The 17,321-nt window shown below is 36.0% G+C and overlaps 1 pseudogene; it reads right to left on the bottom strand.

Moving 5' to 3' along the window:
* Positions 1-17,321, bottom strand: part of LOC129927857 (dynein axonemal heavy chain 6-like) — a 49,451-nt pseudogene that overhangs the window by 24,304 nt on the left and 7,826 nt on the right.

The following is a 17,321-nucleotide window of genomic DNA, read 5'->3' as shown; positions in this document are numbered from 1 at the left end:
ACGTGAACTAAAATACAGAGAGCTGTACACAGTATACATTAATGATTTCAACGACAGATTTTTATTATAGATTCATCCAAATGTGTTCAGACTAATGTGAATTCTTTAGGGCCATAAGAAATATAGTGCTTATTTTGATTGTTCATTGCTTTATGTGTATTGGCTCACCAGGCTATATACTATTACAGAAAATGTGTTTGGCTAGCATTACAGAGTAAACAGAAGGGGTAGCAAGAGACTCTTGGGCACAGGGTTAAAACAATGAATCTAGAATGACAAAACTGTATGGAGGCCCCATCAGTTTCTTTATCAAATGGCAATATACTGCAGACAATTTAAAAATTATAATCACAGAATTAATGGGAAATAAAATAATGTAATAATTCAAAACATTAAAACACATTTTTTTTATAAGAGATTGGTAATGAGCCTGGGCTCACGGAACCCATTTGTGCCATGGTTACTATGCCACAAACTGTAAAATATTTTGTATAATTTAAAACCACAATAAAACAATTTAATATAAGACAAGTGATTAAGGCATATTTCTCATTCCAAATGCTAGGACAAATTCTAAAAAGTGCTATTTATTTCCTACGCCTGAAATGGGTTGCCTAAATCAGCCAGAAAAACAATGCCTTTGCAGAGTTAAGTCTCTCATTATTATGTACAAATAGATTAAAGAGACAGATTTCAAAGAATGAAATGATCTTTTTTGAAGATATGTCCTAATTATTAAGATATGTAGCCTTCAGTTTGATTGACTGATTGTTTTAATATTTTTTTATATGGGTAATGCATTTTGTTATCATTATCATTACCTCAGGGCCTTCATCCAGTCTTATCCATACAGGTGTTTTATCCAAATCATAATGGATGTAACGGAAGTCTTCAAATGTGTCACTCATCTCGCAGGCCATTTTCCAAACATTTAATGGAAGCCATGTTGTGTTTTCTGGTTTGGGGACATTTTGCTATAGAAAATGTAATGGCTTTTAATTACAATAAAAGAAAAAAAGTTTTTATTTTGATAGAAGTTGTGTGTTCTATAATTGTTTAACCTTCCTCTTTCAATGAGATTCTAAATAATCCATAAATATGTCAAGTTGTCAGTGGTGACAAAGTGTGTTGATTCTCAATGGTTATATAAATTTAAACTCTCAAATCTAATTGATTTGAATAAGCTACAATCTTTAAGATGTACAGAAAATTCTGTGGCATTCAGCATTTTAATCTCTTGAAATTTACAATCTTCCCTTTTTAACTTCTCTTCTGCATAAAGAGGCTAATCATTGATACACAGCCACGGTCACAGAAAATCACTATTCCATACAAGTGTACTATTATTTAAAACTTTTTATTCCTAATGTATATAATAAAATGATAACATATTTATATATCTCTAGGATCTCTAGAAAGTCATTTCATTTCTGTGAAGGCATTTCCTAAAATAAATGAAGTTGAAATAAGAGAAGAAGACAAATAATAATCAAAATGTCTAGTACCTTCTCTATAACTCCAATAGGTCCACGGAGAAAAAAATTCCACTCCAAGGGAGTTATTTCCCCTTCAGTTTTCATAATCTCTGAGCAAAGCAAAAATGAAAATACAAGCTTGTGTTTTTCAAAGAGACCTCTGAAAGAAAATCAAAGCAATCACTAGAGGAATAACTCATTTCACATGTCACATTAATTTGTAAGTAAGATCAAAGTTAATTTAGTTAATGAATTCTTTAAGATTTACAATATAAATAATGGGTACTTGACATTAGCTAAGAAAAGGCTAGTTTCATAACACCCTTGTTATCCATCAGTAATAGAAACAGATGACCTTTGCATCATCTGCATCTGAAGGATGTGAAAGGGGACCAAGCATACTACAAAATAAAGCATGACCCACAAAACAAGATATACTAGAGGCACTATGAGATATATTTAATTAATTTATGGCCTCCTTCAGTCATGAAACAACTACTGGTCTCATGTAATTGAGATGAATACATAGGCTATGATTGGAACCATGTCACACACGCAGCAGTCCTCCCCCCCCTCCTCTTGCAACCAGCTGATCTATCCAAATGAAGGTTAATGCCAATAAAGTTAAGGAGTAAATTTTATCGGCATCCCAGACTCTGCCAGAGTGTAGCACTGTAAGCTGCCCAAGGGTCACTGGCTCTTGATTTTTCTTCAGGGTTGACTCCTGAAAACTTTCCCCATGTTTGGATATAGCTGCAATGAGTAGAGATTTGAATTAGAGTTTTCCTTCTCCTAGGTGGGTAGCCAGCAAGCTAAGGAGCCCCTTCCTGCCTGAAGATTACTTGTTAAAGCACCAGTGCTCTTCTTTACAGATAACAGTTCAAGCCAGATCCAATATCTGAGTTGGACTAGTTGTCAGAGGCTAGTTGAGACGCATGCCTTTGGAAGCATTTTATAGGCAGTGGAGTGCTTTTTTTTGCATTACACCAATTCCAGTAATGTCAATATTACTGAAACCATGAGACACAATGCAGGTGACAATACAAGAATTACCTAGAAACATTCTTGTAAATACATACTGTAGTCTCTTCTAAGCAAATGTCCAGTCGTGTTTGAAGGTCATCAGACTTCTCACTGGTTGAGATTGTATTGTTAAATAGCTGAATGAAATTTTAAAATAATAAAATGGTTAAGATGTTTCTGACTAAATCCTAAGCATTTGAAACATTGGAAAAATAAAGGCTAAAATTCAAATTAAACTCAGACATGATTGCCTAACTTTGGACTGGACCAATTTTCCTTTCAGACAATCAGATGATGGGGAGGGAGATTTTTTTTTTTTTTAATTTAATTAGTAATGTGGGTGTAGGGGAGAAAACTAATCTTTTCTAGCATTATTTCATTTTTCAAATTTGTTTCAGATTTTCTAAAAAATACACCAAACTAATTTCTACTTCATACTCATACAGATGGCTCCTCGGTCCTTTTGACTACTGCCTAGTCCTGTTTTCGAACCCTACCAATTTATTACAGAAGCACAGATGACAAAAATGTTGACACCTTGTAATTCATTCTTTTAATCACAAAGAAACAATATGGATTTTACAGAAGAATCCCATCTAGCCTTGTCAAGAACCATAGCTGCAGTGCTAAAATTTGTTGCAGGTTGGCGTCATTATCATCTAATATACCGTCATTGTCATCTTATATACCATCTAGCAAAGCATTCATGGATAATAAAGATTATTATTATAATCGGTTTACAGGGGTAATGTTTAAAGTGGTTCTGCTCATCAGCAACACAATACACAAAGAAGCTAAACATTTTATAATGAATTTTCTAAATTAGTTAATAATGACACTGTATATCAAACTTTAACTGTAAATAATGGATATTTTGGATAAGACATATACTGATTGTCAAAGAATATGAGAAAAAAACACATGTGCTTAAACATGAGTAAATTATCTGTTTTTAATTGTTATGATTATCTATCTGGCTGCCTGGAAACACTGGACTCAGATTGCCAGGTACTTTATCAACTCTAATAAACTATGTCAAATACTGTTGAATTGGAAGTTAGAAAGACTGCACAGTCACTTCACTGTAGAGAACCTTACAAAAAGGTACTGCTCTACTTAATAGAATCATACTAGACTATCTGTTTTGTCCAGAACTGAACTTGGACTCTACCAGACTATCTTGACTCTGCCACCTCTTCTCTTTATAAAGGTCCCCTGAAGGCCGACTAGGAAATGACAGAATGTCCCCAGACCTTTTTTAGACAAATCACATGACCACATCACAACCTATTTTCAAGTAGAGTGTTCCTGAAGGGCTGTCCCTCGTCCCAATAGCTGTAAAATTTATTGGAGGACACCCTCATGATATAATTTTCTGGTAATATTGTCAGACCCATTTTAATCTTATTAGAATTTTGTTTAACCTTATGCACATTGTTTTTTCTTGAACCAAGTCTAACAAAACATAATGGTATTTTTTCTATTTGATTTTTAGTCTTCTACATCTTTGTTTTCTAAATCACATTATAATTATATGATCATTATTATATATTAAACTCTGCCTCTGGAATTATAAAAAAAAATATTTTAGTGCTGTTACTTCTGCAGAGAGATATAAGGAATGAGAGATCCTCAGGATGTGCTTGGGACATTTGATTGATGCTTTAATGGTTATAAACACCCACATTACCAATGGAAACAAGTGAAACTCACACACGTGAAACTCACACACTTCAAGGCCTATGTGATACTTGCCTTAGAATCATTCAATGTATTGATAAGTTCTTCATTGTCCAATATATTTCCTTCCGATTCAAAAAGTAACTTCAGAATTTTATCTTCAATAGATTTCAGCTGGTTCTTATCAGCATTGATTCTCATGATGAGTTCATTTCTTTGTTCTTCCAAGTCTGGTCTCTCTAAACTGACAACATCACTACAACCAATAGAAAGAAAAACAACCTTTTCATGTCTGACCTATTAAATGTAACTAGTTGAAATTTTTACTGCTCCTAGTTAAAAATTAGTCTATTTAAAAACAGATTGTATTCCCAAAAAAATTATATATTTTCATAATCAAAACAATAAAACAACATTTACATAAAAGTAGATTTTATAGTAGTAATAAAAATTGTAATGTATTTAGTTTAACCAATCTTATTTTTTTTTTAAAAATCTTTTTAACAATTCGACTGGTTAATTTAGTCTTGAAAGAATGCTTTGGATGTTAAGCCAGAGCTAAAATAAAATGTATGTAACAAGAAAAAAAAAATAGATGTGAAAGAAATTTTCAACCTAAGAAGTTGATCTTCAAGGCCTTTCTTGGTGACTGTGAAATTGATAACTGTTACTTTGATGCAGACTTCTGGCAAGTAATGTGGATTAGACAGTTTGGTGGTCATATAGAAGCGAAAGTTTCGATCATAGTCTATATCACTATCCCCCAAGCGAATCAACACACGCCCACCCTGAAAAAAACAACGAAAAAAAAGATTAAAAAGTAATTTTTATTAAATCAGAATGTTGGCCTAAAACTCTATACATTGGGTATCACTTTGAAAATTTAGTTTTTAACTGCAAGTTCTATCCTTCCAATTCCTTTTAAGCTCATTCATGACAAATTCAATTATAATTTCACTCATGTTGATTTTATTTATAATAATCTCATTCATTACTAGTTGATTCATCATGATTCTATTTATGGTCATTTCATTTATTATAATATTATTCATGCTAAAATTTGTCCTTATTATTTAATTGATGGGAGTCAGGTAGTGTGATATGCTGGCTGGACTGTTGTTCGGATGGTCTCAATGGTACCAGATTCGTAACCTACAGTTCAGCGAGAGGTTTGGTTAGGATGAAATTACCATCAAATCTGAAGGAACATGTGAAATATTTACATGTGAATAGACATCATTACTTTTAGAAATATTACAAGATAAACTAACTTTTGTTTTAATTTTAAAGATTACATCCAAAACGCTGTTCATTGAATACTTCCTGTAAACATGAGACACGAGCTAAGTAAAAGTAAAAGTAAAGCTCCCCTTTCAGACCTTGCTATCTATGGGGCAGATGATGTTAAGGCAGTGTTTCTCAAACTTTTTTGTCTGGCGGCACAGTAAAAAGAACTACAAAAGTTTCGCGGCACACCACGAAGAGCAACAGATGTTTTATAATAAAAAGAAAAAAAATATATTACCTGTTTTTAAGTAATATATTTAATGTTAAGGGTGTGCCTGTTTTTGAGAGCAAATGTGATCTAATCGAGGCTCCAGAGTCGACAAACAAACTCACATTTTATCGTCTATTGTAAGAAGTCTCTCTCTTTTCTTAGACTTGATTTCAGTCAGTGCTCAAAATCCAAACTCACAAAACCATGAAGATGCAAATGGAAGAATTATTTTGATTGCTTTTAAACTGATTGCAGGATATAACTTGTTGATTGAAATCTAAAACACATCCAGGCTTTTCTCGGCAAAACTTGACTTAAGAACGGCATCGTTGCTTTAAATCAATGAGCTTCTCTGCTTCTTCAGTTGTCAAATTTGTAGCTTCATTGTTTCCAAATGGATAACTGACCCATCCAATCCATATTCATTACTTCCAAGTGTTGAAAATTAATGCCACAATGGGGGTGATTTCTTTAGTTGAAGCACATTCATTGTAAGTAGGAAAGGAGTTGAAGACTCCTTTCGAGATCTTACTTTGCCACAAAGACAATTTTTCACCAAATGATTCAGTTTGAGGATGCAGTGATGATGGTTTCCGATGGTCCTTGAATTTAATTTGTCAAATAAATCAGAGAGAAACGTCACATTAACCACCAGATCTCGTCATGAATAGAAAATCCAACTTGAAATCAATCCCTTTTCTGGCAGCTTTAGGTAGTTCGTAAGTGTCTTAGCTTGTTTATTTTGTTGAGCCCTGATGTTTTCAAAAGTATTTCTTCGGTTGCGCTTTTACAGCTGGATATTTAGTTTCCAAGTGTCTCTTCAATTTGCTAGAAACAAGCGTCTCATTCGACAGAGTTGCATTGCAGATCAGACAGAATGGCAATGGTTCAGAAGATATGAAACCATATCTGGTGTAATCTTCTTTGTACCTTCGTTTGGTTCCTTGCTTTTCATTTAACGCTTTCGCAGTTTCATTCTTGCTAACGTATTTCTCCATGGATAACAATGAATAAGGCTTATTATTAATTTGTTATTATTAGCATACACCTAACCAATTTACTTGAAACACATCGTTTATTATTATCGTTACCAATTCGAGAACTGCTGTGCGTCTGCTAAGGCGGCCAACATTTTATTCATTATAATAATATATGTATAGTGGAAATTCCATAGCCTGAATAGCTAACACCCCTTTCCGTCATAATGGAAAGATCCACTACTACTACTGGTCATTGCAAGTGGAGATGTCATCGCAACGTAAAATCAAAATTTAATAGTAGGCAGACCTGTGTAACGCTGCACGTGTGGCGTTCTAAAAACTCCCGCGGCACACCTGCAAATCTTCGGCGGCACACTAATGTGCCGCGGCACACAGTTTGAGAAACATTGTGTTAAGGTCATCTGTTTCTATGGCCAACAGTTAACAAGCAGGGTGTTATGTGGCCAGTACAAGGACCAACCGCCTTTACATTCCACAACTAAAGTCAGGTACCCATTAGAATTGGGTGGACTCAGGGGCAAATGAACTCCATCTTATATTTTCTTATATTTCCTATAAATCTATTGTGAGCCTAAACTTAAAACTTAGTTCATCCTTAGAAAAGGAAAGAAAAATTCTCATAAATCAGCCCATAACATAGTTTTAATGAGAATGATATTCGAGAATGTTTAAAATATCATTATCTAGATTTCAATCTACAAAGGAATATGGTAAGCAGACAAGATAAGATAAGATTATCTGTTATCTGATATAATATAACAAGTAGGCTCTGACCAGAAAATAATTTTCTAATTGGACATACGTTATGACTACATATACTCTATTCAATTAAAACCAAGAACATTCCAAGAAAACCACTAAGGAGACCAGATACAACACTAAGAAATTCATTGAAAGCATTGGCAAATGGGGAGGGGGGGGGAGGCATTCCAAAAAAGTCATCCTTAACCTTTTATGTATTATCATTTTAGCCTCGCATTTTTTCATTCACAGTTACCTACAACACTATACTATTTATTTGTGTACAAAATATATTTTGATAACTTCAGCAACCAAGACTGGTGTTCTAAAAGATTACAGTAACATTTTTTTCCTCTCTGTTCAACAATACATTTGCATCTGAACACTCTGCATTAACTCTGTTCTGTGCATCTCTTTGAGAATCCTGGGATTAAAGCAAGCAATAGCTTTACTTCACATATACCTAATTAGGCAGCCAAAAAAGTCAAAATTTTTTAATCTACTCTTATAAAGAAACATGTTAAGTCCTTAGAAATGAAGCATTTTCATAGTGTCAAATTTGATGATTTGATTTGATTTTTGATTTGAGGCACATCAGCACAATTTAGGCCATGTCGTGACTGCAGTCCCCTAAAGATCCCTCTCTCTCTAAACAACAAGGGCCAGATTCTATACAGTCATATCATTTAAATCAAGGTCTATTCACAGTTAAAATAGTAAAGGTAGTAAAAATTTAAATATTTGGTAAAAAACTAATGTAAATAGTGCATGTTCACAAATTCATAAATCAGATCTTCGTAGATAGCTCCACTTCCCGGATAAAGCCCAGTACCTTCCCATGGTCGACATTATCAAATAGTGTATTTAAATTAGTGACTCTAAAATATTTCTCCTGACATCCTGGTATCTGGGGCAATCAACGAGGATATGTTCCACGGTGAGGCGAGAGTCACAGTATTCACAAAGTGGGGGCTCCTCTCTCTTCAGTACAAAAGAGTGCGTGATGTAGGTGTGGCCAATCCTAAGTCTGGACATGGTCGTGCTACCACGCCTTGTCAGACCCTTAGATGTGGGCCGCCACCTGACATCCGCCACAATCTGCCTGAGTTTACTGTGAGTCTCAGCCTCCCATCGGTTCTGCCACTCTCGATAGGTGGTAGAGGCAATACTTTGTCTCAGGTCCGAGCAGGGAATTTGGGTTCCTGACACCGCATGATTTAGGGCTCTCTTTGCTTCTCTGTCTGCGGCTTCGTTTCCCTCAATGCCAACATCCCCACGGTCGGCTGTTATATGGTCCAACAGCTTCAGGCTCTTATGTACCAATGGGATGTCAGTCTTCATCCGCCCCAAAGCTTGCAATGCAGATTTGGAGACGGAGCAGATTATAAATTTCCTCCTTTCTGATGCTTTAACGGCCATAAGTGCAAGCGATATTGCATGCAATTCGGCCGTAAAAATGGAGCAGCCATCGAGGAGTCTACGGGAGATTGTTTTGTTCCGAAAGGAGCAGGCACATGCGACCTTTCCATCCATTTTGGATCCGTCTGTGTAGATGGTGCCACAATCTCCGTAGCTCTCCTGCAGTTCCCTAAAGTGGACTTGTAGTATGCTTGGGTCTGTATTTTCTTTTTTGAAATTAAGGAGGGATAAATTTAATTTGGGTTTATTCATTAGCCAAGGAGGATTCTGAGGGGTTTCTATTTTAGAGATTTGGTCAATGGGTGGGGTTAAATTTTGGATGGGTTCTCTCATTCGAAGGCCCAACGGCCGTATGACGTTAGGCCTTCGATTGTATAATTCTGCCTCTCAAATTTGATAAAAGTGACCTTACTTATAAATATATAACTGAAAAAGTCAATAAGGTTACATAAAAGGTTCAATTACCTAAAGGAGTTTAAAGCTTGATATGTTACTTGTAATGTAAAGCCCTTTAGTTATAGATGGAGAAATGAGTTGAATGTTGCACTGACCAAACCCTCAAAACATATTGGAGTCCAAGGGTAGACTATGTGAAGTTGTAACAAGTCAGGAGACATAACTCCATCATTAAACCTTTTTGCTTTTACAAACACAGCTTTTACACACACAGAGAAAATTTTTGGTATACAGTAAAGTGTTTAAATGTTTAGTTGTAGTAGAAAAATGTTACCTGTATAAATGTTTGTTTTAACAAGACAGGTTCTAGTGCTGGATCCAAAGCTTCACCAACATCCTCCATCAAAACAGGTAAACCTGCTCTTATGCAAGCCTCCAGTGTTCTCAGAAAGTTGGAATTGGATAATTTAATAATTTTAAGCTTATTTAGAGCCTCTCTATTTCTGATCCATCTGTTGGCCTGAAAGAAGTGTCAACAATAATACTCAGCTTTAATCAATACAAGTACATACTAGAAACATTATTTTTTTACTTAGAAACTTTACCTGTTCTTGTGGGTCAATCATCAAAGGCCACCTGCGACCTTTAGTTACAAGAACAGCATTTTCAATTGACACAGCATCTCTTGGCAGACCGTCAGCATTCCATTGTCGAATTTCATATATATCTGCCAAGACTGACACAAGAGTCATATTTTCTGTTGCAGGTATTTGAAGCTCAATCAATCGTTTAGTCCAACCTGTAGAAAAGTTTTTGTATCCAAATTATTAAATACATTCAAATGTCTTATAATGAATCTAAGTATTCATGCTAGATACATCAGAGTATTTCAGTCATGTCAATTGGTCGTTGCAGTAATATTTAGGTTATGTTATGCTACTTTCGTAAAAATGTTCTTTCTTAATATAAATATTTCTAAAAGTTTTTAACAAATAATTAAATGTGAGAAATACAAGATAGAGTTAAGTTAATAATAGTAAAGTAAAGCTCCCCTTTCAGACCTTGTGGTCTATAGGGCAGATGATGTAAAGGTCATCTGATTCTGTGGCCTACAGTTAACGAGGGTGTCATGTGGCCAGCTCAATGACCAACCGCCTTTACTTTTCCCCAACTAATGTCAGGTACCCATTAGAGCTGGGTGGACTCAGAGGGGCCCAAGGATCCTGAAATTAAATATCCCAGTCTTCACTAGGATTCAAACCCCGGACACCGGTTCGGAAGTCAAGCGCTTTACCGCTCAGCCACCGCGCCTCCTAAGTTAATAATAATTGATGTAAAATATTTTGTTTCTAACTACTAAATCATATATCTGAGAGTAAAGTATAACTAAATAATGAAAAATCAAGCTAGACCTAGTAATATTTTCAAGAGTTATGAGAACAAGAAGTTTGTATAATTTGATGTTTGGCCAGGAAGGTATACAGTCTCAAATGATCAATTCAAAAGCAGAAAGCAGGAGGTTTGGACTAGAAAGTAGATTATCCTTATCTTTGAAGGAACATCCGTAACATGCAAAACATTTTATAAACATTTTTTAGAAACAGCCTTCACCATTTTCAAAACCTAATTCATTTTGTACTATTCATATTTTCTTATTGAGGATGATTAGTTGTCATGTATCAAGATTAATGGGCGATTAGGAAAACTTACAACTGAAATGAATCAAAAGCTGCTACAAAGGTCTAAAAAATGTATTTATGTATCCAACACAAGACTTAAGCTAGTCAAAAAACAATCAGTTAATATGGTATAAGCAGACATTGCATTAATAAAGGTTTCGTTTTTTAAGTTTTGGACATTCATTCAGAAATTAAGATTATCATGTACCAATCTAAACTTCTTGAGAACCAAAGCAGACAGCAGTGGGAAGGGTTCAAACTGATGACAGTTCTAAAGGCATACCACATGACCAGTTTGCTCTCTTAATGGTACTAGTTTTCAAGGGTGTCTGTATCTAAACATTTTAAAAGTACATTGTTTTTGATGTTTAGACTTACCTTTTACAAGTTTTTGCCTGTAAGTAGAAGTAAAGGCTCCATAGTAAGCTACACAAGCTGCTGCTATAAAAACATCTCCTACTACATTTTTCAACTGTACATCAAAGTTGGCAACACTTTCCTCCCAGCGAACCTATAAGAAACATGATGTAGAAAGGGAATAAATACAATGGCCTCCTTCAGTTGCAAAATAACTATGGAAATGAGAAATGAGATGAATGCCTGGGCATTAGTTATGGTTGGAACAATGTAACCCAAACAGCTATTTTCCAATTTCTCTGCACAGCTGATGAATCCAAAGGAACAGCAACTGCTGATACAGAATGCGAAATGTGGTGGCGCAGGCTCTGCAAACTGCCTTGTCTGCTCCTTATTTTTCCTCAAGATAGACTCCCAAAGCCTTTCACATATTTGGGTATAGCCGCAAGGCAGCAGAGGTTTGAATTCAGTTTTCCTTCTCCTAGGTGGGTAGTCAACCAAGGCTAATGAGCCCCTCCTGCCTGAAGCTTACTGGTTTAGGCACTGGTTACACATTTTCCCCAGTTAGTGATAACAATTCTCCCATATCCAACATCTAACAGGTAGAGGCTGTTTGTCAGAGGCTATCTGAAAGCCATTGAAAGTATTTTTTAGGTAGTGGAGTGCTTATATCCATTACCACTTTTAACAACCTTGCAGAACAGAGAATAAATATTTCAAGGAGTAGAGAATAAATATTTCAAAGAGTAGAGAATAAATATTTCAAGGAGCAGAGAATAAATATTTCAAGGAGCAGAGAATAAATATTTCAAGGAGCAGAGAATAAATATTTCAAGGAGCAGAGAATAAATATTTCAAGGAGCAGAGAATAAATAGTTCAATGATAAAGATGAGAAATAAATGAGTTTTTAGTAATGTCCCATTTCTTATTTCAACATGAAATCATGAGATTGAGATGTTGTTTTGGGATTCAAAGATAGTTGAGCTACTGAAATGTATATTTTTTAAAGTAGAAATATGAAAAAAAATCACACCAAGAAAGTGACAAAATCATTGTAGTCTCACAATTCTTTCCAAGATTGTGTGTCATGCATGTCTCATCTCCAATATGGAAATATGGTTTTAGTGAATGAATGCACATATTTTCAAATCGTTAATTTATTCCTCAAGGTGATATTTTTGTTTGATCATTTCAATTTATCTTTAATATTATAAAAACTACGCCCAGTAGGCCAAGTCTGACTAAGAATCATATTTTAATGATATAATAGTTCTCATAGATTTTAAAATAACCTACTTGTTCATCAGCTAAGGCTGTTGTCAGTTTGGAAGAGCGTTTCAATCTGGCGGCAGTCACAGCCATGTTTCTTTCCAAACTTTTTTTTTTCAGCCATACTCTTGTCAAAGACAGCCTGAAGATTTTTAATTTGTTTCTCCACTTCAGCCAGTTGGTCTTGTTTAGCTTTGAGGACACTTAAAACCTCATTGAGAACGTCTTGAGCCTCAGCCAGTCTGACAAGGAAGAGATAATACATCTTGTAATAATAATATACCAACTATACATATACTTCTGTAATAAAACTATATAAATCGAATGTTCAAAGTGACATCATTATGATTTAGTACAAAGTTTACTAAGTAATGACCACTAAAGTTATATTAAAATAAGTCTAAGAAAACAAATATAATTGAATATTTTTTTACTTATACCTAGAATGATTTATAAAATAGCAACGCTTTGACTGCTAATTATTTAATGCTTTGACTGCTAATTATTTAATGCTTTGTCAGCTAATTATTTAATCCTTTGACTTCCAATTACTTACGCTTGTTTCTTTGGCTAAACTTGTTTAGCTACAGCAGAGTAAACATCAATTGCTCGAACCCATAGGACTAAAAATTTACAAGCCTAGACAAAGAATAGATTTATCAAACAACATTCCATCATTACTCGGTGGTCATAAGAATCTTCAAAACATTATATCACAAATATTTTCAGATAAGTAGTTAATGATTTAAGATTTACATTCACTATGAAACTTTTCCATAAACAATGTAATTACAAAATATAATGTCTACTAAATAAAAAAAACAATAATGCATCTATAGACATTTTTTTTTCACACCAAATACAGAAATTGTTTTTCAGCTTAGAAGATTGCTGGTTGGCAAATAAAAAAGAAGAAAAAAAAACAAACAAAACAAAACAACATTCAATGAAAAGTGGAGTTGTTTAGACATACTGTGGGCTTATTTATTAGTACAACATTTGTGGGTGAATGTTAGACTGTGTTACTCTTCAAGTCTCTGATCCAAATAAAAGAAATGATTTCACATTCACATTTTGTTGTGTTTTTTTTTTAACACCAGATCTTCTGTAGAATATTAAACACATGACTAGCCTAGTTGATCTAATTTTAAACATCTATGTTAATCATCCCTCTTTGCTTATGATGCTTTCAATATAGACAGTATCATCTCTTTCTACTAGGTTTTCTCCTTGAAGTTGTAGTTGTGCTTCTATGATTTTTAAATCAGTTTTCTCCACTTCTATAATGATCTTGTTTCATTTTAAATGAGCATGTTGTAGTTTTTGGAGGCAGATATCCTCTGTGAAATCTAGATCCTCCATTTTTTTTTGTCCATTGAATGCATGTGTTGCCAGCTTTTTACTTTTTCATTATTCAGTCTAATCATAATCATCAAACTCCATTAGAGTGAGGGCTTGAGAGGCTCAAATCCTCTCTTGCAAAAGCCCTGGACAAAAACCCTGCTGTCTAGCGTAGTGCATAAATGTCGCCATACAGGTAGAGAATTTTGGGTTACCCAGACCTGTCGAGACGGAGATCAGCAAATCTGGGGCAGGTAAACAGAATATGAGGCAGGGTTTCCTCTTCTTCCCCGCAGCGGGGGCACAGTGAATCAAAATTTGGCCATAGCCGCGAGAAATATGAGCCAACAGGACAGTGGCCTGTCTGGCACTGTGCTATAATAGCTTGCTCAGGCCTGGACAGCCTCCACCACGGGGAGTGCAGTCAGGGCGCCTCATGTGCTCCCAGACTCCACAGGCTTTTTGGGACTCAGTCTAATGAGTTTTTTGAAATAATTTAATGATTCCTCTGACAATAAAATAAGTTACCTTTGAAACTTTGGCTGCAACGTCAGGTACAAAACTTGGCATGGATGTATATTTCCTGACTTTAGCCAGCTTGGCAGCTGGGACATTTTCTTTGTCATATTCATAAATTTTTTTAAAGAAGTTTGTGTCTGCCAGCATGGCTTTACAACTCGCCCAGTCTGTCCTGAAAGACATTATTGCATAAGCAATCAACATTTTAGTGCAATGAATTACTGAAGGTCACGGTCATTAGACGTTCACCAAGTATAAAACATTAATGTTTCGTTTGTTTATTCCACTTACTTGTTGCCTAAGAGAATGGCAACAGCTTCTAGAACTGTCTGAACAAGTTCTGGAGGTTTGGTAAATACTCGTATCTCAGCAATGTCATTTTTGTCTAGTGATAACAAAGCCTGAAAGCACAGAGTCATAACAGATCATAGTCATTCTTATTAATCTTAATCTTATATAATACAGACATTACTTCAAAAAAGAAGATGATTACGTCCTACGCATCATGCATTTAGTCATGCATATTAACCAATGACTTAAATTCTGCCAAGTCACTGGTTTTCCTGGCTAGCTCAGGCAACCCATTCCATGCTCTAATAGCACTAGGGAAGAAGGAGTGTTTGTACAAATTTGTCCTAGCATATGGGACGAGGAATGTGCCTTTATCTTTGTGTCTTTCAGAGTATTTTATTAAATTTTGTTTTTGTATTTGAAGATTATGGTTCAGTGTTTTATGTATGATTGCTACTTTACTTTTGAGCCTTATTATAAAAACTAAAACAAATAAATTCCACTTATCTTATTCATGGTTAACCAGTAACACAGACTAAAAACGCAAAATACTTAGGTTTTATGATAAATGATTTGTTGATTGGCACATCGGCACAATTTAGGCCATGTCGTGCCTGCAGTCCCTTAAGGACTACTCTCTCTCTAAACAACAAGGGCCAGATTCTATACAGTCATATAATTAAAATCAAGGTCTATTCACAGTTAAAATAGTAAAGGTAGTAAAAATTTAAATATTTGGTAAAAATCTAATGTAAATAGTGCATGTTCACAAATTCAGAAATCAGATCTTCGTAGATAGCCCCACTTCCCGAATAAAGCCCAGTACCTTCCCAGGGTCGACATTATTAAATAGTGTTTTTAGATTAGTGGCTCTAAAATATTTCGCCCTGACATCCTGGTATCTGGGGCAATCAACGAGGATATGTTCCACGGTGAGGCGAGAGTCACAGTACTCGCAAAGTGGGGGCTCCTCTCTCTTCAGTACAAAAGAGTGCGTGATGTAGGTGTGGCCAATCCTAAGTCTGGACATGGTTGTGCTACCACGCCTTGTCAGACCCTTAGATGTGGGCCGCCACCTGACATCCGCCACAATCTGCCTGAGTTTACTGTGAGTCTCAGCCTCCCATCGGTTCTGCCACTCTCGATAGGCAATACTTTGTCTCAGGTCCGAGTAGGGAATTTGGGTTCCTGACACCGCATGATTTAGGGCTCTCTTTGCTTCTCTGTCTGCTGCTTCGTTTCCCTCAATGCCAACATGGGAGGGGACCCAGATGAAGGTGACATCCCTACGGTCGGCTGTTATTAGGTCCAACAGCTTCAGGCTCTTATGTACCAATGGGATGTCAGTCTTCATCCGCCCCAAAGCTTGCAATGCAGATTTGGAGTCGGAGCAGATTATAAATTTACTCCTTTCTGATGCTTTTACGGCCATAAGTGCAAGCAATATTGCGTGCAATTCGGCCGTAAAGATGGAGCAGCCATCGGGGAGTCTACGGGAGATTGTTTTGTTCCGAAAGGAGCAGGCACACGCGACCTTTCCCTCCATTTTGGATCCGTCTGTGTAGATGGTGCCACAATCTCCGTAGCTCTCCTGCAGTTTCCTAAAGTGGACTTGTAGTATGCTTGGGTCTGTATTTTCTTTTTTGAAATTAAGGAGGGATAAATTTAATTTGGGTTTATTCATTAGCCAAGGAGGATTCTGAGGGGTTTCTATTTTAGAGATTTGGTCAATGGGTGGGGTTAAATTTTGGATGGGTTCTCTCATTCGAAGGCCCAACGGCTGTATGACGTTAGGCCTTCGATTGTATAATTCTACCTCTGTGGGGTTAAATATGGAGTCAAAAGCAGGGTTCGTGGGGTTGGATTTTAGCTTGACTATATACTGCATTGCAAGCTTTTTCATTCTTATATCCATGGGGAGTTCTCCAGCCTCCACATGGAGACTTGGGATAGGTGATGTACGAAACGCGCCGAGACAGAGACGCAGGGCAGCATTTTGTATTGGTTCCAGTATTTTTAGGTACGACTTCCTTGCTGCTCCATATATTATGGATCCGTAGTCTAGCTTGGATCGAATTAGACTCCGATAGAGCAGCAGCAAGGTATCTCTGTCAGCTCCCCAGTCCGTATGGCTGAGTACTCTTAGTATGTTTAATGACTTTTGGCATTTCTTCCTAAGTTCCTTAATGTGGGGGAGAAAATTAAATTTGGAATCTAAGGTGAGGCCTAAAAATTTTGTAGTTTTCACGACAGGGATCTTCTTTTTGTGTATAAATAGTTCAGGGTCTGGGTGGAGTCCCCTTAGATTACAAAAATGCATACTAACTGTTTTGGAGTCTGAGAATTTGAAACCATTATAGTTTGCCCAACCCTGAATTTTGTTTAAACATAACTGTAATTTCCTTTCTAAGGTGTTCATGTTTTTCCCATAAGTAAGAATGACAAAGTCATCGACATACAAAGAGCACTCTATGCCAGGGGACAGCGCATTTATGATGCTATTTATTTTAATGTTGAACAGGGTGACTGACAGAATGCTGCCCTGGGGTACACCCATTTCCTGGTCATGAGTGTCAGAAGCGGAGTTGCCCACTCGGACCTGGAATTTTCGATCTTTCAGGAATTCCTCCA

The sequence above is a fragment of the Biomphalaria glabrata genome, chromosome 8 (assembly GCF_947242115.1).
Source record: "Biomphalaria glabrata chromosome 8, xgBioGlab47.1, whole genome shotgun sequence".
Taxonomy (NCBI): domain Eukaryota; kingdom Metazoa; phylum Mollusca; class Gastropoda; family Planorbidae; genus Biomphalaria; species Biomphalaria glabrata.
This window is presented reverse-complemented; position numbering and strand designations above follow the sequence as displayed.